Genomic DNA, 26,314 nt, shown 5'->3' with positions numbered 1-26,314 from the left:
GCTCTCATTGGAGAGGTTAGTGCTTCCCATCTACTACTATTTCCCTACATTTGTGTTGCGATTCTGCAAGAGTCTCATGAAAGCTTGAGAGAGTGACGCTTACCTCATAAAGCTAATTCGATCCTACGTGATACTCACGAGACCAGAATAAAAAATTACTGAGTCTGTTGCAAGGCGTTTTATGATCCAGCAAGCCTCTTGTGAGACCCGCACAGAAAATGACTGTGCCTGCCACAAGGTGTTTTACGATACTGCAAGAGTCTTGCAAGATTGTATGGGGGAGTTAAAAGAAGGGCCAATTAAAAAATCCTGTGATGTAATTGGCTACAGAACCTAAAATAGCTGTCTGTCTTTGGAGGAGAAGGAAATCTTTTTGAGTGTGCTCGGGAGAAGTTAATTTATGTGCAGCTGAAATAGACTGGTGTCTTCATCTGTATTTAAGGAAGAACTTCAAATTCAGGTATTTAATAATATATTTTATAAACCTTGCATCAGTAATTGTACTAATATTGGTAAAAGTATTCTACACCATGTTTACAGAGTGAAAAACTGTTTTGGGAGATGTAGATGTGTTAATATAGCTTTTGAGATGTACACATTTTAATGTAGAGAGATGTGAGCAAGGTTTGCTGATTGTGTTAAAAAATGAAGTGTTTCAACTGAATATACTTATCAGTAAAGGAAATACTGTTTCCTAAATGATAAAACAAAGAATGTAATAATACAAGCTCTACTGTTCTTATAAACCTCATTGTATATGTATATTTTTGCTCTAAGAGATGTTTGAGTGGTGATATTACAATTTCTAGAGTGAAACACTGTGGTGCGTGTTGGCAAAAGTGTGTTAAGATGATTGTGTTACTTTAGAAACTGGAAGCAGATCTCATGTCATAAATGTGATTATGGATGAAACATACAGTGAAGCTTATACAATGTAGTGATATATCACTGTTATGAATTATTGATCAATATGTAACTTTTAGCCTTTTTGCAATTTTGTCTTTTTGTAGGAGGAAAACGGAAACTTGTATCTGCGGAAATATTATCTATTTAAATAAGCAGCAAAAATGAGCATTGCTAACACAAGCAGGAGTATTGTACTGTCATAGAATAACTACATCTTGAAGCAAGGTGCTTTCAGGTTGGAAGCATGTGGAAGTGACTCGCAGTGACTGGACAGTTGTGCAGTTCAGCAGCGGGAGCTAACTCTTTGCTGAAACTTTCTTGCTACCCAACCTGCTGATATATACTCGAGAAAGCTATAATGGCTATAAACGGGGAAAGACGTGCTTCTTGAATCAAAATCCAGTAGGCAAATGAAGCAAACAGGACGAGATATTGGCTCCTCCTGATGAGTGTGGAAAAAAAGTTATGTTATAAAGGGCCACATGTAAAAAAATTGAATTAATGATTATCTAATTGTGATTTGCAGTGATTCGCAGATAGGAAATCGCTAATTCAAATGTATGAAACCCTTTAGGGTTTCATTTGCAATTTGTAGTAGGTCTGAATTTCCAACCCATTACGAAACACAGCCATTACAGGGATAGTAGCGTGGTGGGCTCAGCAAACCACCATGTCTGTGATTATTTTTTAAATAAAGCAATCTTTTTATTTAAGTGCATCCTGCTTTCTGTAAAAGAAGCCTATAGCCTACTATTTATACCTGTCATTATGGGATGAGGTATGAGCAGAGAGTTACATATTATACATAGTAGTGAGCCTGGGAAAAGGTGTAAGTGGAGAGGCAGTGCCTCCTTACACCCTAGATTACACACTGGTTACCTTCATGCAAGGCCTCAGCGGAGAGTTCAGTGACTTCCCATAGTTTACTGTACACAATTTTTAGCCTGGTGAAAGTTGTCAGTAAATCCCGAGTTTCTCTACACCCGACTCTAGATTGCTGTTATACTGTGAAAAGGTCTCTTATGAGAGTCTACTTTCTGCCCACATCCTACTAATGGGGACTATAATGCATAAATACTATAATAAAGGAAAGTGTAAATTCTTTCTCTAAAACAATTTACATTCTCACAAGACTCTTGCAGGATCATAAAATTAGTAGTAGGGAACACAAAATCTAGATGCAAGGTGTTACTGAAGAGACTTTTTCTCCACATACCTTATTATACACACTTGTAGGCCTGGGTGTTAGTGAACAACTCACTCTGTTTTCACACCATACTAAGCACTGCTGTTATACTATGAGAAATATCAATGGAGAGGCCAATTTATCCCCACACCCTAGTAGTCGGGAATATAAGGGATAAGTACTGAAATGAAGGAAAGTATAACATTTTTCCTCAAAAGGAATTTTATGGTCTTGCAACACTCTTGCGGGATGGTAAATACAAAGAACAAAACAAAATTGTGGTGTACAGAAAATCTTCAGAGCCTTGTGTGTTTGGACATTCTAATAATTACACCCTATGAAACAGAGCTATTATGTATAAAATATATTTCGAATTTTTACCCTCAGGAGACTCTCACAAGAGCTGAACAAAAATACCAGTGAGTGCAGGCATTTGGGTGCTTTCTCTCTCACAAGAACCTTTTAGGTGTTATTATCCCCAAAAAAGGGATTTATACAATGAAATAATTACATAAAGTTGCAATAGGGTGGCTCTGACAAGAGCCTTTCTGTTTATAGTGTGTAATGGTCAGTTACACTTAATCAATCAATCAATCATATCATTTATAAAGCGCTCTATGTACCCGTTAGGGTTTCAAGGCGCTGAGGGGGTGGGGGGGTGCTGCTATCAGTTGAAGAGCCATGTCTTGAGGAGTCTCCTGAAGGTGAGGAGGTCCTGGGTCTGGCGCAGGGAGGTCGGGAGTGAGTTCCAGGTCTTGGCGGCGAGGTAGGAGAAGGATCTGCCGCCGGAGGTCTTGCGCTGGATTCGGGGAACGATGGCGAGGGAGAGGTTGGCCGAGCGGAGTTGTCGGGCGGGGTGTAGAAGTTGAGTCTGTTGTTCAGGTAGGCGGGTCCGGCGTTGTGTAGTGCTTTGTGTGCGTGGGTGAGTAGTTTAAAGGTGATCCTCTTGTCCACGGGGAGCCAGTGGAGGTCCTTCGGGTGGTGGGAGATGTGGCATTGACGGGGTATGTTGAGGATCAGGCGGGCAGATGCGTTCTGGATGCGTTGGAGTCGTTTGATGTCTTTTGTGGGGATGCCTGTGTAGAGTGCGTTGCCGTAGTCAAGTCTGCTACTGACGAGGGCCTGGGTCACCGTTTTTCTGGTTTCCGTCAGGATCCACTTGAAGTTTCTGCGGATCATGCAGAGGGTGTTGAAACAGGAGGAGGAGACTGCGTTGACCTGTTTGGACATGGTGAGAGCGGCGTCGAGGATGAAGCTGAGGTTGCGTGCGTGGTTGGCTGGAGTGGGTGGGGGGCCTAGAGCGGTGGGCCACCAGGAGTCGTTCCAGGCCGAGGGCGTGCGGCCGATGATGAGGACTTCCGTCTTGTCGGAGTTTAGTTTCAGACGACTGGTTCTCATCCATTCGGCAATGGATTTCAGTCCCTCGTGGAGGTTGGCTTTGGCGGTGTGTGGATCTTTAGTGAGGGAGAGGACGAGCTGGGTGTCGTCGGCGTAAGAGAGGATGCTAAGGCTGTGCTGACGGGCCAAGTGTGCGAGGGGGGCCATGTATACGTTGAACAGTGTTGGACTTAGCGAGGAGCCTTGAGGGACGCCGCAGATGAGGTTGGTGGCTTCGGAACGGAAGGGTGAGAGTCGGACTCTCTGGGTTCTACCGGAGAGAAAAGAGGAGATCCATTTGAGGGCTTTGTCTTGAATCCCGGCTTCGTGGAGGCGAGTTAGTAGGGTGCGGTGGCAGACCGTATCGAAGGCGGCGGATAGGTCTAGGAGGATCAGGGCTGAAGTTTCGCCGTTGTCCATTTGTTGTCTAATGTCGTCTGTGGCGGCGAGGAGTGCAGTCTCCGTGCTGTGGTTGCGTCTGAAACCGGATTGGGAGGGGTCTAGGATGGAGTTGTCTTCGAGGTAGTGGGAGAGCTGTGCGTTGACGATCTTCTCGATGACCTTCGCTGGGAAGGGGAGTAGGGAGATCAGTCGGAAGTTTTTGAGGTCGTTGGGGTCAGCCTTGGGTTTCTTGAGGAGGGGTTGGATATCGGCGTGTTTCCAGCTGTCCGGGAAGGATGCGGTGTAGAAGGATAGGTTGATGATCTTGCGGAGTTGGGGGGCGATGGTGGAGTCGGCTCTGTTGAAGACGTGGTGTGGGCAGGGGTCAGAGGGAGATCCAGAGTGGATGGAGTTCATGGTCTTTTGGGTTTTGGCGTCATCTACGTGGGTCCAGGTGGTGAGGCGGTCGGTGTGGGAGGAGTTGATGGGGGTGGGGTGTGGCGGAGGTGTGGTGCTGAAGCTGTCGTGGATGGCGGCGATTTTCTGGTAGAAAAAGGTGGAGAGTGCGTCGCAGAGTTCCTGGGATGGTGGGTTGTCGTTGACGATGGCGTTGGGGTTGGAGAGCTCCTTCACGATGCAGAAGAGTTCCTTGCTGTCGTGTGCGTTGTTGTTTAGGCGTTCTGTGAAGTGGGAGCGTTTGGCGATTCAGATCAGTTGGTGGTGTTTGCGGTTGGCTTCCTTGTGGGTTGCAAGCCTGTCGGGTGTGCGCTTGAGGATCCATTTTTTCTTGAGTTTCTGGCAGTTGCGTTTGGAGGTGATCAGTTCGTCTGTGAACCAGGCTGCTTTTTTCTTTTCTTGGTTGGAGGTGGGTCTCTTTAGTGGTGCTAGGATGTTGCCGCAGTTGAGGATCCACTGCTGGAGGTTGATGGCAGCGGAGTCCGGGTTGGTGGGGTCGGGCGGTGGGTTCTTGGCGAGGGTGCTGGTTAGTTGGTCTTCTGTGACTTTTCCCCAGCGGCGGTGAGGCGGTGGTGGGGTGCGGTGGTGTTCGGTGTTTTTCTTGAAAGTAAAATGGACGCAGTTTGTGGTCGGTCCAGTGGAGTTCGGAGGTGTGGCTGAATGAGATGTGGTTGCTTGCAGTGAAGAGAGGGTCAAGGGTGTGACCGGCGATGTGGGTGGGTGTGTTGACCAGTTGTCTGAGTCCGAGGTTGGAGAGGTTGGTGGTCAGAGATGCGGTGTTGGCGTCGTTGTTGTTCTCCAGGTGGAAATTGAGGTCTCCCAGGAGGAAGTAGTCAGTAGAGGCGAGGGCGTGGGTGCTTGCGAGGTCGGAAATGGTGTCGTTGAAGGGGGCTCTTGGTCCTGGAGGTCGGTATATGAGGGTTCCTCTGAGGGTAGTGTTGGGGTCCGTGTGGATCTGGAAGTGGAGGTGTTCGGCTGTCTTGAGGGTGTCTTCCGTGTGGGTGTGGATCTTGAGGGTGGATTTGTGGACGATGGCTATCCCTCCACCGATTCTGTTGGTGCGATCTCTTCTGGTGATTTTGTAGCCGTCAGGGATGGCTATGGCGATGTCAGGGGCCGAGGAGTCGTTCCACCAGGTTTCAGTCAGGAAGGCTACGTCTGGGGCGGTGGTGTCGAGCAGGTCCCAGAGCTCGATGGCGTGCTTTCGTGCGGAGCGTGTGTTGATGAGGATGCAGTGTAGGTGGTTGGTGTTGGTTGTTGTAGGCTTTGACGTTCTGTTGCAGGTGAAGTTGCAGTTGCGGCAGGAGAAAGGTCCTTTGGTGTGCTTCGGGGTGGCTTGGCAGCAGGCAGGCGAGGAGCCTAGGTTGAGTGCGTGGAGTTCGTTGGCTGAGTAGCTAAGGCTGGTGGCGCGGGGGCGTGAGGACCGGGGGGGTGGCGTTGGGCGCGGTCCAGGCGCGGAAGGGCGCAGACGGTCTTGCCTCTGGCGCGCCTCCGGCGCACCAGCGGCACGCCCCCTGCGCGGACGCGCAGCACCAGCCATTAAGAAGGGAGGGGGGAGGGAGGGGCAGCTGGGAGGCGGGAGGTGGGAGGGAGCGGCGAATGGGGGCGCGAGGGGGGCGGGCCGCAGGGAGGCAGCGGCAGTGGGAAAACGGCAAGGGGGAACGCACAGGCGGCGAAATCAGGAAAAAAAAGGCAAAGTGGCAAAAAGGAGGCACAAAAGTCGGGCACAAATGTAGACTTAGAGCTGTATGCACTCCTTGACGTTATTAAGGAAGGTCCTCTTCCCTTCTGCAGTGAAGTGTACTCCATCTTGCCTTTAGACGCTTAGCATATCAAACCAGATGTTGTTGTGGTATATAGAGCCCATATCGTGGTCCTGAAGAAATGCATAAACTGCTCTATTGATTTGCTTATGGAATTTCCCAATCTTAGGACAAAACTTTTTTGACCATTACCATTCCTGCCTTTGACATATTAGAATATACAAAGGCAATTATAGGAAAGAGAGGCATACGTTGTGAAAAAGTCTCCTTCATTTGGATTTGAAGTGCAACACCTGTGATTGTGCCTAGGTCATTGTCACCACAGTGCACTATCATCAGGTCTGGGGGCTCACAATCCAAAATGCTCTTAACCGTAGATAAAAAATGTTGTCACTTCATACCTCTAGGGCCAATCCAAGTTAGGTTTGTAAATCCAAGATTCTTGTCAGTTCCACAATTAATGGCTTTTTGTCTAGCCCATTGAATGAAGCTGTATCCTAAAATCCAGAGGCGAACCACAGTACTGTATGGACATCACAGTAACAAGAGAAGGGCTCAGCAGAATGAGTAAGGTTCAGGAGCAAAGTGGAGTTATATGGAGAGATAAAATTACAAATGTAATTGATTTTTGGCAGTCACAAAAGAAGGTGTGTTGCAATTAAATTCTGTTTGTGTCGTACACAGTTACTTGATGAACAATACAAGCTTTTCTATTAGTTGAGTTTGAAATTTTGGTGCGATCTTGCAAGAGTTTTGCGAGTGTCATTGGCATGCTTCTGCAGGTGAAACTTGATGAAGTGTTTCACGTATGATCCTGCAAGACTCTCGCCAGAGTTGCATGGATCTTGAACAAGTGATCCTTCCACGAGCTGTTTCTTTTGATTTTGAGAGAGTCTTGCAAGTTTGGTTTTACAGGGTGTGTACTACCACACTACCAGTGCAATTAACTGATGAAAACAACCATAAAGAAATAGTAGTAAAACACATTAAGTCAAGATGAATTATGAAACAAAAATAAAAGGTTAGATAGGCTATAAGAGGGGATTATAATAACTGTAGTACATGTACTTTGAAAAAGATACATTTCCTCTGTGAAGAATCCAAGAGTGAGGTTACATTAGAGTCAACCAATGATGAAATTTCCTCTTCAAAATTCAAAAAAGCTTTACTGTGATTGGCTGGAAGACTTGAGGTTTCATATATTTATATGTGTTGCATAACCTCAGACACATGACATTGCCCTTGCTGGTTTGGAAGTGTAATCTCTTGACTTGTGTTCTGCAGAGTTGATTTGACTTTTGATTGAAAGTGATTGGTATATTCAGCTACCTTCAAGATGCAGCTTTATTTTTGGGTCAGTAAAAATATTGCAATTTAAGTGTGAAGCCTCTGGCTAAGTATTAAAATAAACTAATACATTTAGAAAGAAGTTTTCATGTATTTGTTTATCCTGCCAGTACTTTGAATTTGGATGTTTAAAATGCAAAATAAAAATTAAAAGTACTTGCTATTGAACCTTAGCTGATTGTATTTTTCAGAAAATGTTGGATTCATCGGTGGCTATGATGATGTTTTAAGATCTAGATGTTTCTCAAGGATGGTTGATGTATAGTCTCAATTTTCAACTTACTGTATATATTTGTGGGCAGTAAGTGTCCTAAACACAGTTTAAAATATAATACAGCTTTTGTGCAGTAGAGAGTGTGCAGCAACTGAACTGACTCATAGATGCAGCTTACCCATAGAAATAGGTTTAGATAAGGAATGAGTTGATTTGTAAGCTGTTTAACACTGAGGTTTTACCTTGTACAAAGATGTTTTGTACAGAGTGCTTATAGACATTAAACTGAAGTATTCATAATCTAAAAAGTACTATGTTTTACACCAAACGTTTTATGGAATTGCATTGTATTTAATATGTATATTGTTAAATTGTGCAGTATTGTGTGCTGTTGTATAGGATTCTGTTTCATAAAGCAACTATACATGTTCATTAGAAAGACTGATTTTTCTTATAGTCTCAGCATTTAAATGTGGTGAGGTCTCAGTAGAGGGGCTATTTTGTGCAAAAAGCGTTTTAGTGGTACTGTTTACATTACTGAGCAGAGTTTTCCATGCAGTACCTGTGGTGAGGTCTTAGTAAAGAGGTTATTTTGTTAGTAAAGATTTTTTTCTGTTATGAAACAATGCTGTCATTAAACTTGTGATAGTAGAAGGCCTAGTGTTTGCATAGATCCTTCTACATACATCATTTGTCCTCTTTGGAAGTGTTAGTAGACAGCTGCTTGTGAACTGAAGCAAACAACCTCTTCACTATGTTAAAACATCTGTTGGGCTTGGCTAGCTGCTGAAGGTGGCAGTCATGTCTTACTAGAGTTCCCGTTGGAAGCCCCTGAATCCTGCAGCATCCGTCTTTAAATTTGGGGCCTATGTATAGTATTGTATTGTAATAGTATTTATATAGCACTTACTACCCCTGATGAGGTGTCGAATCGCTTTTTGGCGAGTAGCACGCTACTCCGGAACCCAACAAGAATTAGTGATGGATTAGTTTCGGGAAATATGAGTACAGTTTTAGTATTATTATGAGTTAATTTGAGCCGCGGATATGAGAGTTTGTTAGTTAGATTGACTGGAGTAATGGAGGGGTGGAGGATGAAAGAAATCCAGAAGTGTTAATTGGGAGTATATCCCTCATTTAATCATCCCAAAGGCTTGGGATGAGTAAAGGGGGGTGGGGGAGGGAAGAGTCTGTGGAAGGGTTAGGGAGATCATAGTAGCAGGGTTAGAAAAATGAGGGAGAATTTAGTAGGGTTGTTTGGAAGGTCATGGTAGTAGAGTGAGGTTTGGTGAGTTAGATGTGGGAGTGGAGGGAAGAGGTTAGGCAGAGTTATTTAGGAGATGAAAGTAGTAGAATGGACTTGGGATGAGTCAGAGTGGGAATGGAGGATAGATTGATAGAGACATGACATATGATGATGGGTAGATAAGTGTGATAAGATGAGATCAGGGATTCATAGATATCTAGTATAACAACCCACCCAGGAGCCATGCAATGACCCACGAACATGCCAAGCACAGAACAACACACACATATACATACATACATGAATACACACACATATATGAACATACCATGTATAATTAGAATCATGGGTAAATAAACTTAGTCAAACAGGTTTAAAGAGTGTGTGTGTGTATTTTATTGTTATGACATAGTAGCAGTACATATTTTCTAAAGAACTATACAAAACTAGAAATAGACACATAATCAGAAAAAACATATTTATCAACATAGGCACATGCACTCCATAGTTGTTTGAATATGGTGGTTATGAAGGAAAGAGCCAACTCTTGAGGAGTTTTCTGAAGACAAGAAAGTTATCTGTGGCTCTTGTAGTTGGGGGTAATGAACTCAATAGTTTGGCTGCTTGAACGGAGAAGGATGTACCACCTATAGTCTTTTTCTTGTATGGTGGTGTTCTAAGGCGGGTGCCAATCTTGAGCGGAGGTTTCTTTGTTCGATGTATTTGGTTATTTTGTGTCTGATATAAAGTGGTCCTGTTCCATGTATAGCTTTGTGGGTGATACAAAGCAGCTTGAAAGTAGGTGGGTGATGTGGGGGGTGTGTGTTTTATAGTGTTTTATAGTGCTGTTGGTGGGTCGGTGTTGTGTGTGTGTATCAGTGTCAGGTATGTGTTTTTGGTATTGGACAATGTTGTGTTGTTTTGTATTTGGGTGGCCATTCTGACTGCACCTGTGTGTACCACCAATGCTTTACCACCGTTGAATGTCCGCCGTGATGATTTGTGGGTCATAATTGTGGAGGGCCTTGTTTTGTTGGCGTGACTGTATGGGTGGTAGCACCAACACTTTACCACTTACCTTTGGACTGGCGGATATGTGTTTGTGACAGTATTCTGTTGGTTTAGAGAGTGTGTGTGTGTATGTGTGTGTGGTGATATGGTGAACGGATGTTCGCCTCCACAACAGTATGTCAACGGCCGTCACCACAGCGGTAAGCGGCATTTACCACCAATGTCAAAATGGCCACCATAATGTACATGAAGCACAAGTTAAGCAAAAGAGTTATTTTGATGCAAGGAAGAAGGTTGTTTCTCTTCATATGAAGGTTGGTGACCAGGTACGGAACAAGGTGCCCGTCCCTAAAAAGAAAGGAACTTTGAAATATATGGAACCTATGGTTGTTGACAAGATGTGTGGAAAGGCAATCAGGGTCAATAACAACAAATGGTGGAAGGTAGTCAGTTAAGGTTAGCAACACTCAAATGTGTAAGAGTTTTGCTAGTACAGAAAATGAAATGGATGACAATCCAAGTGTGGGTCTTATGAATAGAAATAAGATCGACACCAAAAACACATGAAATGAAAACAAGGTGGTCCAGAGTCCTGTCTGTGGTCAGAAGAGCACTTGCCAGCAGAAGGCACCCATTAGATATTGGTGAGACCTATAAGTGTCTATATGGGTATTTGTATAGTGGTCATTTTTCATAAATGTTCAAGACAATAGTTTATGTATAGTTGGGTATTAGTTGTTACTATTACTCCTATAGTAATGTGTTTTGTTAAGAATTTATTGAATGTATAGGTCTAAATTTATTCTTGGTTTTATTTTCTTAATCATTATTATACTAAGGTACTTGCTTATTGTACGTAAGAATTTAGTTTGTGTTTCTTATTGTGTTGCTGCTGTTAGTTCAAATATGCTGTTTTGAATTATTAAAGGAAGAAGATAGTGTAGTAGTCAGTGCTGGGCCTCTGCACTGGCCATCCATGACATAGGTGCGAGTGTCATTATGCTTTGTGATGTAATGGTATTCTGTTTTAGAACGTAAGGAAATGTTAAATGGAAAAACAACAGTTTAATGTCCACTGCCGAGGACCTCAGAAGCGCAGTCGCTTCTGTCCAGTAAATCTTCAAATAAACCAATGTATACGATGTGGATACCACAGATTACTTGAGCACTGTCATCAAAGCATAATGTGAATATAAATGGTATAATACAACCATTGACAAAATTACCCCACCTTCACAGACAGTTTTTATCCAAGCAATGGTAAACTATGACAACAAGTGGCAGATGGGGACTGACTCAAAGCCCATTTATTTTGTATTTTTATTGCACTCGCTTAAAACAATTTATAACATGACATTCTCCAAAACAGCAAACGTTCACCAGCTAAAATTGATAGTGGTGGCTTAAGATGTTTGTTTTATTTTGAGTGATACCAAAAACAATATGTTCTAAAACTGGATTTTTAGAAATCCCTAGAGCTTGGTCAACTGGAGTTTCCACCAGGAATACTTTAGTAGTAACAAATGCTAGGATGCAAGTTGAATCAATTGGTGGGGGTGAAAGCAGTGCTTAATTTGTAAATAAAAATGTGCTGGTGCCCAAAGCTCTCCCTTGAAACATGCGGCTGCTGCATTTAAATGCGTGCACAGAATACTGAGACAGCGTAAGCCGTATGGGGTCTCTTTAATCCATTTACAGCCACTCTCTGCCCCTTCGGCTCACTCTTGCAGCTTTCTGCTTTCTCCCTTTGTAACGCTTTTTCGTTTTTTCCTTCCTCCTTCGTTCCCATGTGTCTTTTGCTCGCAGTAAATGCCTGATGTACAAAACTTAGTCCCCATGAAAATAAGTGCTGGTGCCGTGCGCCGGAAACCACAGGCTCAAAGTAACCACTGGGTGTTAACAGACACAGCCTTTCTGTCGGCCTTTAAAGAATTCCCATTGCTCATTTGTAAGCATTATTATAGTTGGACGCCATTATCCATTCAGAAGTATTTTCCGTTAGGACAACAGCATAAGGTGTTCTTATTAGCAGTGCTGGAGGAAACATTTCCCCTTTCCACATCAAAACACATTAAGGTGTACTGTTGCTTAGTTTACCATTTGAGCTGACTTTTCAGTCACGTTCACTCGTCCGCTCAATGTCGTACAAAAGGAGTGAATCAAGGACCATTTTAGCTCCTCAAGAAGAAACGGACAAGGCTCTTGCATTAATAGACATAAATCTCAGACACAGTCTGTCAGTAGTAGCAGAAAGTCAGAATTACATTTGTGAGCTTTGCCCTTTGTAGGCTATGTTGAGCCAATTTGTTTTTACATCTTGCCTACACAGATTTATCAGTTTTTTGCTAACCTCATGTAATGAAAGAAAATAAACAGAAGTATACAATACATACATGTGCACATAAAGAGAGGGGCTTTGGATAAGCACTCTTCACCTTTTGGCCTACTGAACGGTCATTCAAATGTTGATTCCATTCACTACAGCATTCAGCGTGGGGCAAAGGTTAACCCCACTTCAGCCAGTAGTTGTATTGCACAGTGAACGATGGTATTTTCCCTGATCACATGTGCACATCTCCACAAAAAGTACACTTCATTGCCAGGGCTCATGGGCAAATACTTTATTTGCTAATGTGTTTAGTTTGACATTCGTTGCCTTTTAAAAAAAAACTATTTTAGTCATTCTAATGTGTTTACACCAGATTGAAAAGTTACGATAATTAAAAGCCACTAACACCCTTTCACCTTTTCTGTGTGCCAAAAAGAATAACATTTCCTTCCGATGTGCATTATATATATATATATATATATATATATATATATATATATATATATATATATATATGTATAAATTGTGCAAACCTTCCTGCTAGGAAGCACCCATACTATCCCAATATAAATATACATTTAACTGAAATGTATTTAAAGAATATGGCTGCCATGTTTAGGTGCTCGTTTGTGCACTGTGCCACCAAAGCCCGCCATGATACGGCCACACATGATTCCAGTCATCAGGGCCATCTCGGTCCAGTCCCAGAGTTCTATTTATTTAAATAATTGTTTTTATATGCTAGTCCAATTGGCGTGGCTGATGTGAACTAGGAATACAGCTCTTACAATGCCACATATTGTTAAACTGAATACCTAGTACATACAAGCAATTGCAATGCAATAGGTCTTGCATTTGCTTGAGTTAATGCAATTGGCGTTGTAAATGCATAATTGGCCTTTACTTGCCACATAAATTGGTCAATCCTGCAGCATAATTTGGTCCTCTCTGCCACATAATTCCAGTGGCCCTGCATATAACTAAAGCACTTCCATTTAAATTTTTCCTCTATCTGCTGCAAAAATGAAAATATTGCCATTACTTAATATATTTATATTATATTTTTGGGGTCCCTCCCAACCTAGTCTGGGGACACAGAGGGCATAACCATCATGCTGAACATGTTGATGGTGATCCTATTGTCCTAGGACTCCACAGATTAAGTTATGGGCAAAAATGTTTTGTAAAAGGAATGCCCTGCAAAGCATTATGGGGTGAGTTTCCGAGTGCAGCTAATACTGTAGTACCTTGACTGTAACTCTCAGAACAGACCCTAGGGGCCACCACAATAAAAATAGCATTTGTCAGAAACATGGTCATGTAACCCTATAGTCATCCCCTAGAGAGCATACCCCGTGAAAACAGAATGGCAGAAGGTAATGCAGTGTAACCATATAGTTAGCCCTTAGAGGGTGTAGTGCATTACAGATTTTGAGGCCTAGCAGGCCTACTAGAATAATGTTGCAAACAAGGCCATTAAAACACAAACTACTCCCAGCAGTAAAACAAAAGTTCCAGCCATGAGCAAAAATAAAGACACTAAGGGGGTCATTCTAACCCTGGCGGTCGGTGTTAAAGCGGTGGCCAACCCGCCAACAGGCTGGCGGTAAAAAATATGGGATTCTGACCCTGGCGGGAACCGCCAACACAGACAGCCACTTTAACACTCCGACCGCCACGGCGGTACAAACAAACAGCGCAGCGGTCACCGCCAACAGCCAGACGGCAGCCAATGTACCGCCCACACTATTCCAACTCACCAATCCGCCACCTTTTCCGGGGCGGGAGCACCGCCGATAAAAACACGGCGGAAACAGACTACGGACGGGAAAACGCTCACCACTACGCACTCCAGGAGGAAGGAGGGCAGCATGGAACCCGAATTAAACATCCTACCTGCTCTCGTCTACCTTCTCATTTACCACGAGTACGAAGTCCGGCGCAGACGACAACGGTGAGTACTGCACCTACGACACACAGGAGGGGGAGGACGAAAGGTTACGGGCACACACATATGCGACCCCCCCCCCCAACTATGTACACACCAATGCAGAGCAACAAGTCACAGTGACACCACCCAAACACCCCTGAAAAATGCTAGGACATAATCAAATTTGGAATAAATATTTATGTACCAAAAAGCTCCAGAAAATTATCGTACAACCATGAAAGATATTCACAACAAAACTAATGACATACACATCAGTGTATAACTGAAGTACCAAGTCCTGCACATCCTACGAATTCATCATGTCCGTGGGCCAAAGTCTTGAGAAATAAGGGCAAAGCCCACACAGGAGACCTGAGTCCTTTGGAGAGAACACTGCAGGGGCATCAGATGTAAAAACTACAGACACCTCAGGGGGAAGGGAAAGGGGGGGCACCACAGCCACATGAGTCCACGACGCCAGATCCACGAGGAGCCACCATGCCCACTGTACCATCCTGGGGAGTGCAACGCCACAGTCTCTCAATGTCTCTACAGTGGGTGGGCTGCCCACTGTACCATCCTGGGGAGTGCAAAGCCACAGTCTCTCAATGTCTCTACAGTGGGTGGGCTGCCCACTGTACCATCCTGGGGAGTGCAAAGCCACAGTCTCTCAATGTCTCTACAGTGGGTGGGCTGCCCACTGTACCATCCTGGGGAGTGCAAAGCCACAGTCTCTCAATGTCTCTACAGTGGGTGGGCTGCCCACTGTACCATCCTGGGGAGTGCAAAGCCCCAGTCTCTCAATGTCTCTACAGTGGGTGGGCTGCCCACTGTACCATCCTGGGGAGTGCAAAGCCCCAGTCTCTCAATACAGTCCATCAGGTGGATGACAGTCTCCACTGGTCAAGGAGGAGGCATGGTGGGCACAGTGAACCATAAACAGTGATTGAGACAGCGGTGCCCAGCGGTGCCCAGCGGTGCCCAGCGGAGCGGTGCTTGAGATGAAGGGCCCAGCGGAGCGGTGCTTGAGATGAAGGGCCCAGCGGAGCGGTGCTTGAGAAGAAGGGCCCAGCGGAGCGGTGCTTGAGACGGCGGTGCCCAGCGGAGCGGTGCATGACAGGAAGGGCCCAGCGGAGCGGTGCTTGAGACGGCGATGCCCAGCGGAGCGGTGCATGACAGGAAGGGCCCAGCGGAGCGGTGCTTGAGATGAAGGGCCCAGCGGAGCGGAGCTTGAGATGAAGGGCCCAGCGGAGCGGTGCTTGAGACGGCGGGGCCCAGCGGAGCGGTGCTTGAGAAGAAGGGCCCAGCGGAGCGGTGCTTGAGACGGCGGGGCCCAGCGGAGCGGTGCTTGAGACGGCGGTGCCCAGCGGAGCGGTGCTTGAGAGGAAGGGCCCAGCGGAGCGGTGCTTGAGAAGAAGGGCCCAGCGGAGCGGTGCTTGAGACGGCGGTGCCCAGCGGAGCGGTGCATGACAGGAAGGGCCCAGCGGAGCGGTGCTTGAGATGAAGGGCCCAGCGGAGCGGTGCTTGAGATGAAGGGCCCAGCGGAGCGGTGCTTGAGATGAAGGGCCCAGCGGAGCGGTGCTTGAGATGAAGGGCCCAGCGGAGCGGTGTTTGAGACGGCGGGGCCCAGCGGAGCGGTGCTTGAGAAGAAGGGCACAGCGGAGCGGTGCTTGAGACGGCGGGGCCCAGCGGAGCGGTGCTTGAGACGGCGGGGCCCTGTTCAGCGGTGCTCTTCTGCCCCGCGGGCCCTGTTCAGCGGTGCTCTTCTGCACCTCGGGCCCTGTTCAGCGGTGCCTATCTCCACGGCGGGGCCCTGTTCAGCGGTGCTCTTCTGCCCCGCGGGCCCTGTTCAGCGGTGCTCTTCTGCCCCGCGGGCCCTGTTCAGCGGTGCTCTTCTGCCCCGTGGGCCCGGTTCAGCGGTGCTCTTCTGCCCCGCGGGCCCGGTTCAGCGGTGCTCATCCAGCAGGTCAAGGGAGCCAGACCTGGCCTGGACTCCCGGCTCAGTCGCCCTCGGACCGTGACGTTTCTGGACCCTTCGGGGACGGACTCCTGGCCTCCTTAGTGTCCTCCTTCCCAGCTGGGATGTGGCATGTGGGGTCCACCTTCTCCGCGCTCCTGCTGCCCTTCCGCTCCTTTGATGGGGCTCTCGGGCCCTTGCCTCCCCTAGATGGTGTGGGTGGTGAAGTGGCCGCACATTGCTCCTTGGGGGCAGCCCTGTCGGTCCTCGCACGGCGGCCCTTGTTTTTGCGGGTCCTCTTGCCGGGGGGGGGGGGGCTGGACGTGTCCTTGCTGCTGATGGATGTGTCATTGCTGGCAAAGGGTGGGCTCCAGAGCCCATGCACAACAGTGACACCCGAAGCTGGGCTGGTGGTGGCTGCGGTGCTCTTGGGACTCTTTGAAGATGGATGGGGGAGCTCATCGGGGGGAAAGAGGTCAAGGTTAGCCAGGAAAACTTTTTTAGGGCCAAGGTAAAAGGTAGGAGAAGTGGAGATGGAAGTGGAGGTAGAGGAGGTGGTTGTAGGAGAGTCAGGTGTGCTGTCATTGGGTGAAGGTGCTGGTGCTGTAGGCTGTCGTGAGGTGGATGGCTGTTGGGTGGGTGGCTGCCTGCGTTTGTGTGTCTTGGAAGAGGGGGTGACAGACACAGTGGGAGAGGACACAGGGGACGTGTAAATGGCAGTGGGGGTGGTGACTGCACGAGTGTGGACTGTACTGGAGGGTGAGGTGGTGATGGAAACACTGGCTGATGTTGGGGTGCATGCAGGTGTGAGTGTAGACGTCACAGGGAGGGAGGAGGGAGACGAGGAGGAGGGGGACACAGGGGTGGCAGTGGCTGTTGGCATGTCTGCATCTGGGTGTTGCTTGGGTGAGTGTTTGTGGGATCTGTGGTGCTTGTGTTTGGATGAGCTGCTCTTGGGTGTTGAGGTGTGTGCAGGCTGGTCTGATGGTATGGATGGGATAGGCTGAGGGACAGGAGACAGAGAAAGGCTGGAGGCAGTAAGAAGAGGGAGGCTGGAAACAGGGACAATGGCTGCCGTCAGTGATGAGGCCAGAGCAGTGAACGCTCGTTGATGGGCAGCCTGACCCGAATGAATGCCCTCCAGGTACGCATTGCTCTGTTGCACCTCCCTTTGCACACCCTGGATGGCATTCAAAAGGGTCGTCTGCCCAACAATGAGCGTCCTTACCAGGTCAATGAGCTCCGCACTGAGGGCAGCAGGGGCAACAGGGGCAGGGGCTGAGGTGCCTGGGGCGAAGGAGACGCGCGCCTTCCTGGGCGAACCGGCACGGAGCGAAGTCTGAGGGGCTGCTGGGAGGGCGGGGCTGGTGCGCTGGGTGACCGCTAGGGAGCTCCCGTCCGAGGACGTGTTGCTTTCGCTGCTCTCACCAGCGGTCCCCGTCGTGGTGCTCCCCTCGCCCTCCAGATCACTGGTGCCCTCGGTGTCTGTTCCTGGGCCCACCGGGGCCTTGTGTCCTGCAGCTCCATCGTGCTCCGATGCCAAATCTCCTCCGCCTGATGATGCTAATGCACACATGCACAAGAAGATGAAGAGAAAGGGTGGGGGGAGAAAAAAGAAGACCAGGTTGAGTGCATGCAATGTCAACACCGTTGGCGGAGAGGACAGACACAGGAGCCTAATGCACTAAGCCGCGCATTCGGGGTACACTACTCAGTACTACTGACTAGGACAACAGGCCAAGAGACGTCAAACGCGCACATGGGAGATGCTGGACCTTCAATGGCTGTACTTGTCACCCTACCGAGGTGGGGGCCGGGGGCACAGGGCCATGCCTAAGGGAGAGGACTACACTACAGAAAGCGCTCTGGCCTAATGTCACCCACAGCCCTCCTCCCCCACCCAGACGCCTCCACTGCGCAGAAAGATAGGAGAATGTGCTGATACTCACCCCCTTGTGTCTGCTGTGATGTCTTAAAGCGCCCATCCAATTCTGGGTAAGCCACCGCCAGGATCCGGGACATCAGGGGGGTCATGGTGCGACTGGCACCCCTCCTAGGTTGGGAGGCCATCCCCAGCAGTGTTTCTGCGGTCTTCCTTGTTCCGCGGCGGATGTCCTCCCACCTCTTGCGGCAGTGGGTGCCCCGTCTGTTGTGGACCCCCAAGTTCCGGACTTCCTTGGCGATGGCACGCCAAATCTCGATCTTCTGATGGGCGCTGACCTATTTGACATGTACAGGGTGGAAAGGAGGAATTCATCAATGACCTGCATGTTAGATGTGATTGCCCCCCCCCACCAACTTTGCCATATGGCACATGCTCTCATGTGTCGGGCGTTGCACTCCTCATTCGCCCCCCACCCCACCAACTTACATCCACCCCAATCCACACAGGCATAGCCCATTCTATGTGCACCCGGTGTACTCACTTGTTGGTCTGGAGGACCGTAGAGTAGCGCATACTGGGGGAGGACCCCATCCACGAGCTTCTCCAACTCTTCAGACGTGAAGGCAGGGGCCCTTTCCCCAGTCGCAGCAGCCATTGTATCTTCCATACCGAGGTCACATCAGCACTTGCAGTATAGGTCCTCTCCTGTGGATGATCAGGTCTCGAGTGATTAAGCAGATAGAAAATGGCGGTCACGCCCGCGGCGGTGCGTACCGCGGCGGTGCGTACCGCGACCGCCGGCGCACTTCGTCATTGGCTCCTGAAACCCATAGGCTTCAATGTTAACCAATGCGGCTTTGCGCCGCGTCTTCGACCGCCTACCGCCACGGTGTGCCCCGCCAGCGCATTGACCTCACATCCCATTGTCCCACTTCACAGGTCAGGCAGCCGCCATTTCAAGGGCCTACATGGCTTAATTTTGAATGCGACACACAGGCCTAGGCCTTGCATTGCCACACATACACGCCTTTCAACCCATTGCCATTCTTTAACTGTGCAAGCTGTCTGTACGTACCTGTGGTTTGGCTGACTCTGTGCTCCATGTTGTCCTTCCTAGGCACCGTCCGCTGGGACTTGCGATGAGAAGGAGGAATCCTCGCGTGTACCGACCGCTGGTGGACCTGTTGACAATGGAAGAACGCCACATCATACTACGATACCGACTTGACCGAGCCACTATCCATGAACTGTGTGCCCAGCTGGAGCCAGCCCTGATGTCCCCATCCGCCAACCCACAGGGATTCCCCCTCTGGTGCAGGTTTTGTCAGTCCTCCATTTTTTGGCAAGTGGGTCATTCCAGACAACAGTGGCCATGTCATCTGGAATGTCTCAGCCTATGTTTTCAAAGATTTTGAGTAGAGTGTTGTCTGCCCTGATGAAACTCATGCGGAGCTACATCATTTTCCCAGAGGAGGGTGACTTGCCTACAGTGAAGGGTGATTTCTATGCCCTTGGACATATCCCCAACATCATTGGTGCCATTGATGGGACACATGTGGCTTTGGTACCCCCAAAAGACGATGAGCAGGTGTACCGAAACAGAAAAAGTTATCATTCGATGAATGTCCAGGTGGTCTGTTTGGCTGACCAGTACATCTCCCATGTAAATGCCAAGTTCCCAGGGTCAGTGCATGACGCGTATGTGATGCTAAATAGCAGCATCCCCTATGTGAAGGAGCAGCTACAGAGACAACGTGTGTGGCTAATAGGTGACTCTGGTTACCCCAACCTGCCTTGGCTACTGACCCCAGTAAGGAATCCCCGGACCAGGGCAGAGGAACGGTACAATGAGGCCCATGGGCGAACTAGGAGGATCATCGAAAGGACCTTTGGCCACCTGAAGGCCAGGTTTAGGTGCCTGCATATGACTGGGGGATCCCTGATGTACTCACCAAAGAAGGTGTGCCACATCATCGTGGCCTGCTGTATGCTTCACAATCTGGCATTGCGACGTCAGGTCCCTTTCCTGCAGGAGGATGGTGCAGATGGTGGTGTGGAAGTAGCTGTGGAGCCTGCGGAGAGTGAAGAGGAGGAAGACTCAGAGGACGACAGAGACAACAGGGACAGAGTAATAGCACAGTATTTCCAGTAGCACACAGGTAATGATCACCCATGCCATTTTACATTTCCTGAAAGCATCCTGCATCTCAACTTTGTCGGTTTCCCCCCAGACCTATGGACATGATGTTTGAATTTCCCTTCCCTTTCTGTGCTGTATGAGCCACTGCGTGACCTCGGCTTGGTTGGCCCATGGACTAATGCTAAGTTACCTCGGTATGTGTAATTCACAATGTTCACAATACGTAATTGATATGTAATGTGTCATACATTTGTAAATAAGACAGCCTGCGTCCTGATTGATTTCAGTGCAATGTGTGATTTATTATTAGTGCATAGATATTGGTACATGATGGTGAAACAGTGATGGGTGGGGGTGGAGTAATGTCCATGGCGGAGTTCAGTTCTCAGTCTCACAGGTGCATTGTCCATACGCCTGTGGCAGGATGGAGCAGGGGCAGTTCAAGGTTTGACAGGGTGGCCATGTGGGACAGTGGGAGGACTTCAGGGGGTATGTGATGCTGGCGGGGGACTTGACATCCTACACTGTCGGTTTTTGTTATATCAGGCTCCTTTTGTGGGGCGGTTGTTGTTCAGCAGGAGGTGGGGTTCTGGGGGGCTGTCGTTGTGGTGGGGCCTCCTGTCCACTAGCGCCGGTGGAGGTGGTAGGCTGTTCCTGTTCCTGGCTAGTGACAGGGGCCCTGTGTGATGCCACATGGTCCCGAAACGTGTCCTCTATGCGGTTCAGGGCCTGGACTATGCTCCCCATAGCGGTTGAGATGTTGGTTAGTTGGTCGCTGAACCCCATGTAGCGTTGCTCCTGCTGTGCCTGGATCTCCTGGAACCTGGCCAGTACCGTCGCCATCGTCTCTTGTGAGTGGTGGTAGGCAGCCATGATGGTGGTGAGGGCCTCTTGGAGAGTGGGTTCCCTGGGCCTCTCCTCCCCCCCTGTCGCACAGCAGCCCTCCGAGTTGCCCTGTTTCCCTGGGCCTCTGTCCCCTGGACGGTGTGCCCACTCCCACTGCCCCCAGGTCCCTGTTGTTGTTGGGTTGGTGGGTTACCCTGGGGGCCCTGTAGTGATAGACACACTGCTGCTTGACCTGTCCTAGAGACAGAGGCATGGGCCCGCTGGGTGGGAGCTGTGCGGTTGTTCCCAGAGGGGGTTGGGTCTGCAGTGGCCTGTGTCTGGGTGAGGGGAACCGACTGCCCAGAGGTCCCCGATGGTCCGGGCTGGTCGTCAGGTTCCAGGTCGACAGAGCTGCTGTCATCACTAGTGGCCTGTTCCGGGGGTTGGATGGACATTTCTGGTCCCTCCTGACCGGTGTGTTGTCGTTCGGGTCCTGCATGGGGTAAGAGGGTATGGTTATTGTTTCTGTGTGTGCATTAGCTTGCGTTTTATAGGTGCCCTTGTCCCCCAGTGCTGGCATTCCCTTGGGGGAGGTGTTGTGAGGGTGTTTTGTGGGGGGGGGTGATGGGTATGTGCAGTGGTCATGCTTAGGTGATGGGTGTCCATTGTTTGGGGGTGGCATGCAGGGGTTGGTGTTGGGTGGGTTGTGCTGGGGAGACATTCTCAGGGAGGATGTGTGCTGGGGGGTTGGGGGTGAGGGTGGGGGTTAGCATGCTGGGGGTGGGGTGAAGTGGTTGGCCTTGTACTTTCAGAGTCCATTCCTCCGTGTACTCCAGCGAGGCCATCAGGATGCAGGATGTTGAGTAGCTCCTGCTCCCATGTTGTGAATTCGGGTGGAGTGTGTGGGGGTCCCCCGCCAGTCTTCTGCACTGCGATGTTGTGTCGCGAGACCATCGAGCGCACCTTCCCCCGTAGGTCGTTCCATCGTTTGCGGATGTCCTCTCTATTTCTGGGATGCTGTCCCACCGCGTTGACCCTGTCCACAATCCGCTGCCAGAGCTCCGCCTTCCTCGCTATGGTGGTGTGCTGGACCTGTGAGCCGAAGAGCTGGGGTTCCACTCTTATGATCTCCTCCACCATGACCCGGAGTTCTTGGTCCGAAAAGCGTGGGTGCCTTTGTGGTGCCATGGGGTGGGGTGTATGAGGTGTGGGGTGGTGTATGTGATGATGTGTGTGTTGGTGTGTGGTGCTTTGTGCTTCTATGTGGTGTGTGTGATGTTGCGGTGTGCCTCTGTGTGTCTGGCTATCTATTCTCTGATGTGTGTCTCTCTCTCCTTCGTCTCTGGTTTTTGTTGGTAGGGGTTTGTGGGTGATGTGGGTGTGTGTTTTATATGGTATTGGATGTGTGGGAGTGGTGTGTGTATGGGTTTCAGGTGTGTGCCTTTCAAATTGTCCAATGTGGTAGGGGTTTGTAAAGGTGTGTGTATTTTGACCGCGGCGGGGTCTACCGCCAATGGAATACCGCGGTTGAATGACCGCCGCGTGGATTTGCGGGTCATAATGGGATGGGCGTATTTCTGTTGGCGTGGCGGTGGAGGTTTGGTCTTCTCCAGTTTACCGCTGGCCGCTGATGTGGCGGACTGCAGTGGAGGGCGGATTTTCGGAGGTTTTGCAGTTGTGGGTCAGAATGTCTGTGGCGGCTAACCGCGGCCGCGGCGGTATTGTGGCGGCCTTCTGACCGGCGGTAAGCGGCTTTTACCGCCGAGGTCAGAATGACCCCCTAAATGGTGGGAGCGGATATTATTTTAGGGCTCCAGCAAACTAGTGTGGGGACCCGGATATGACCTAGACAGAAGGAGTGCATCATGCTGAACATTTTGATGGTGGTCCCATTGTCCGAGGACCACCACACGGTGAGTTATGGGCAAAAATGTTTTGGAAAAGGAAAGCCCTGCAAAGCATTATGGGGTGAGTTTCTGAGTGCAGCAAATACTGTAGTATCTTGACTAAAGCTCAGAACACACCCTAAAGGGCACCACAATAAAAACAGCATTTGTAGGAAACATTGCCATGTAACCATAAAGCCAGTCCCTAGATAGCATAACCACATGAAAACAGAATGGCAAAACGTAATGCAGTGTAAGCATATATTTAGCCCTTAGAGGGTGTAGTGCATTATAAATGTGCAGGCCTATTAGAATAATATTACAGTCAAGGCCCCTAAAACACAAACTACTCCCAGCTAAAATACAAAGGTTCCATCCAAGAGAGAGCTTAAAAAGACACTGAATGGTGGGGGGGGTTATTATTTTGCCCCCCTCCCAACCTAATGTGAGGACTCAGAGATGATCTAGACAGAAATAGCGCATTGTGCTGAATGTTTTGATTGTGGTCCCATTGTCCTAGGTCTACCACACAGTGAGTTATGGGTAAAAATGCTTTGTAAAAGGAATGCCCCACAAAGCATTACGGGGCGAGTTTCTGAGTGCAGAAGTAATATCTTGACTGTAATGACCAGAACAGCCCCTAGAGGACACCACAATAAAAATAGCATTTAGAATAAACATGGTCATGTAACCACATAGCCCCTAGAGGGCATAATCATATGAAAAGAGAATGGCAGAAAGTAATGCAGTATAACCATATACTTATCCCCTAGAGGGCGTAGTGCCTTACAAATTTTCAGGCCTACTTCAATGACATTAGAAACAAGGCCCTTAAAAACACAAACTACTCCCAGCCATAAAAAAGTTCCAGCCATGAGAGAGCAAACACTGAATGGTGGGATAGGTTGTTATTTTAACCCCCTATCCTAGTGTGGGGGACCCAGAGATCACCTAGACAGAAAGAGTGTGTCATGCTGAACAGTTTTGTGGTGGTCCCATTGTCCTAGGACCATCACATGCAGAGCTGTGGGCAAAACAAAAATGTTCTGTAAAAGAGCAATTCATCAACACCCTCAGCAACTCACCACCCCCGACACAACAGATGCCAGCACCTCAGCTCACAACCTCCACAAATGGATCACCGACTGCACCAACACCCTAGCTCCTCTCTGGGCAACCACAGAGATACACTCCTTAAAGAAAGCGTTAATGCAGGAGGCTGGAGAAGAAGTTGAGGAACAGCAAATCCCCAGAAGACCTTGCCACATTCAAATTCACCACAAGATCCCACCACAGCCTCATCAGGTCCACCAGGAAATCCACCCTGCAGGACTGCATTAACTCCATCACACACAACACTAAAGAACTCTTCAACATCATTAAAGAATTTGCCAAACCACAAGACAAGACCACTAACATCTCTTCACCTCAGGATCTCTGTGACAGACTGACCACCTTCTTGCATCGGTGTAGGAGGCTGACCATGTTTGTAGTGGGTTCCTATGGCACGTACACCTTATACCAGGTCCAGTTATCCCTTATTAGTGAAATGTAGGCAGTGTCTAGAAGCCAGGCTCTCTAGAGGTAGCTGTAGCCGAGCAGCCAAGGTTTATCTAGGAGACATGCAAAGTTCATGCAATTCTTCTGTAGTCACACAGTACTCACACACATGAAAGAAAACACTCATTGTTACAAAATAAAGGTACTTTATTTTGGTGACACAAATGCCAAAAATACCATAGAGACTATACTTTCTTAGGAGGTAAATAATACACAAATTATATACACTAGTATGCAGAAACAGGTGTAAAAACTGTTAGAAAACAGTGCAAATAATGAAACTCGCAATAGTTAGAAATGGGCCTGGGGATCACAAACCATATACTAAAAAAAAGTGGAATGTGAATGTCTGTTTCCCACCTAGGCAAGTGTAGTATGTAGAGGGTCGCTGGGAGTACTAGAAAACACCAAAGGAAAGTACTAGAACCCACCCCAGTGCCCAGGAAAGTAGGAGTAAAACACAGCAACTTTCCCACAATACACAGAAACACAAGAAAGATTATGCAAGAACCAGAAGAGACTGCAAGACACCAAGACACCAACAGTGGACACCTGGAGCTGAAGACCTGTGGAAGAAGGGGACCAAGTCCAAGAAGCACAGAAGAGTCCAGGAAGAACAGGAGCCCCTGCTAACCCGGATGAAGCTACAAAAGAAGAACCACCGGTCAGTCAGTACTGCACCCAAGAAAACGGATGCAGGTTCCTGGTTGATGCAGATGATGTCCCACGCCGGATGGAGGATTTCAGTCTGGTTTGCATCGCTGGAGTCTGCCAACAAGCCTCGGAACATGCAAAGTTTGTGGATAGTGGAAAATGGCGCTGCCCGGGACGAGGAAGGACCAGGTGGACTCTACCCAAGATGGGGAGTCAGAGGTGGCTCTCAGCAACTCAGAGAGCCTGGAGAAGACCAGGCAGCATGCACAGGAGTCGCACAGCACAGGAACAAAGGAGGTGAAAAAGGAGGCCCATGCAGAACTCCAACAAAGGCTTCCAAGCCGCAGGAGAACTACTCAGGAAGATGATCATTGCTGGATGGAGTGCTGGGATCCAGAGCTGCACCGTGCATGAAGAACTTTATGGAAGGATGCCAACAAGCCTTGGCAATTGTAAAACATGCGGTGCATGGGGGTACTGTCTTGTGTGGGGAGGCAAGCTCTTACCTCCACCAAAGTTGGACAGTAGGTTGTCAGGACCATCAGGACCACTTCAGTTTACCACCTGTGATGCAGGATCCATGCAGCTCATCAGGAGAGGGGATCCACGCAGCTGGTCGTCTTTGCAGTAGATGCCTGCTGAAGCAGGGGAGTGACTCCTTCACCCCAAGGGAGATTCCTTAGCTCTTCTGGTGCAGGCTAAAGACAAGCTGTCCTCTGAGGATGCACAACCAGGAAACAGTTGCAGGCAGGAGATGAGGTACAATGTTGTTGAAGTCATCTTTGCTTCTTTGTTGCAGTTTGTAGAGTTCCTGGAGGGTCCAGATGAAGTTGGCATTCCGTACTCATGAAGTCAGGGAAAATGGTCCTGGAGGTCGTGGGGGCACCTCTGCTAGTGCAGGTGTGCCCTCCCACACAGGTACTATGCACCCTGCCCTAAGGGCTGAAGGGCCTGTTATAGGGATGATGCTAGAAATGGGGTCTTTGGTTACCCCCTGTCCAAGCAAGGACACTCGTTCTAGTCAGGGTAAGGCACACACAATCCACATTATCCTGTGCCCACCCTCTGGTAGTTTGTACTGAGCAGTCAGGCTTAACTTAGAAGGCAATGTGTAAAGTATTTGTGAAATAAATCAGGCACAAATACAGTGTAGCACCACAAAAATACACCACACAGTGTTTAGAAAAATATATAATATTTATCTGATAAGATGCAGGTCGAAACGATTAAAATGCAATAAGTATATGTTGAGATATCACTG

The sequence above is a fragment of the Pleurodeles waltl genome, chromosome 8 (genome assembly GCF_031143425.1).
Source record: "Pleurodeles waltl isolate 20211129_DDA chromosome 8, aPleWal1.hap1.20221129, whole genome shotgun sequence".
Lineage (NCBI taxonomy): Eukaryota > Metazoa > Chordata > Amphibia > Caudata > Salamandridae > Pleurodeles > Pleurodeles waltl.
The sequence above is the reverse complement of the archived record's forward strand: the minus strand, read 5'-3'. Positions refer to the sequence as shown.